Source organism: Palaemon carinicauda, chromosome 43 (genome assembly GCF_036898095.1).
Source record: "Palaemon carinicauda isolate YSFRI2023 chromosome 43, ASM3689809v2, whole genome shotgun sequence".
NCBI classification, from domain to species: Eukaryota; Metazoa; Arthropoda; class Malacostraca; order Decapoda; family Palaemonidae; genus Palaemon; species Palaemon carinicauda.
The window spans coordinates 17606426-17606696 of record NC_090767.1 but is presented as its reverse complement, the minus strand read 5'-3'; positions in this window follow the sequence as shown (position 1 = coordinate 17606696).

Genomic DNA, 271 nt, shown 5'->3' with positions numbered 1-271 from the left:
ATATATATATATATATATATATACAGTATATATATATATATATATATATATGTATATTATTTCCTTTCACTCTTCAAGGGCGTGACACTTAAAAGTGTTAGCCATTCGGTTTTTATCAAGAAGTACTTATAAGATGAGGTTTATTCATGCAACCCCTACCACCTGAATGTTTAAGAAGCATATGCGCCATAAGCGGCTGACATTTCTAGTTGGTCATACAATCAAATACCGATCAGGCTTAAGAGTTTTACGAGTCAGATTTGACAGAACT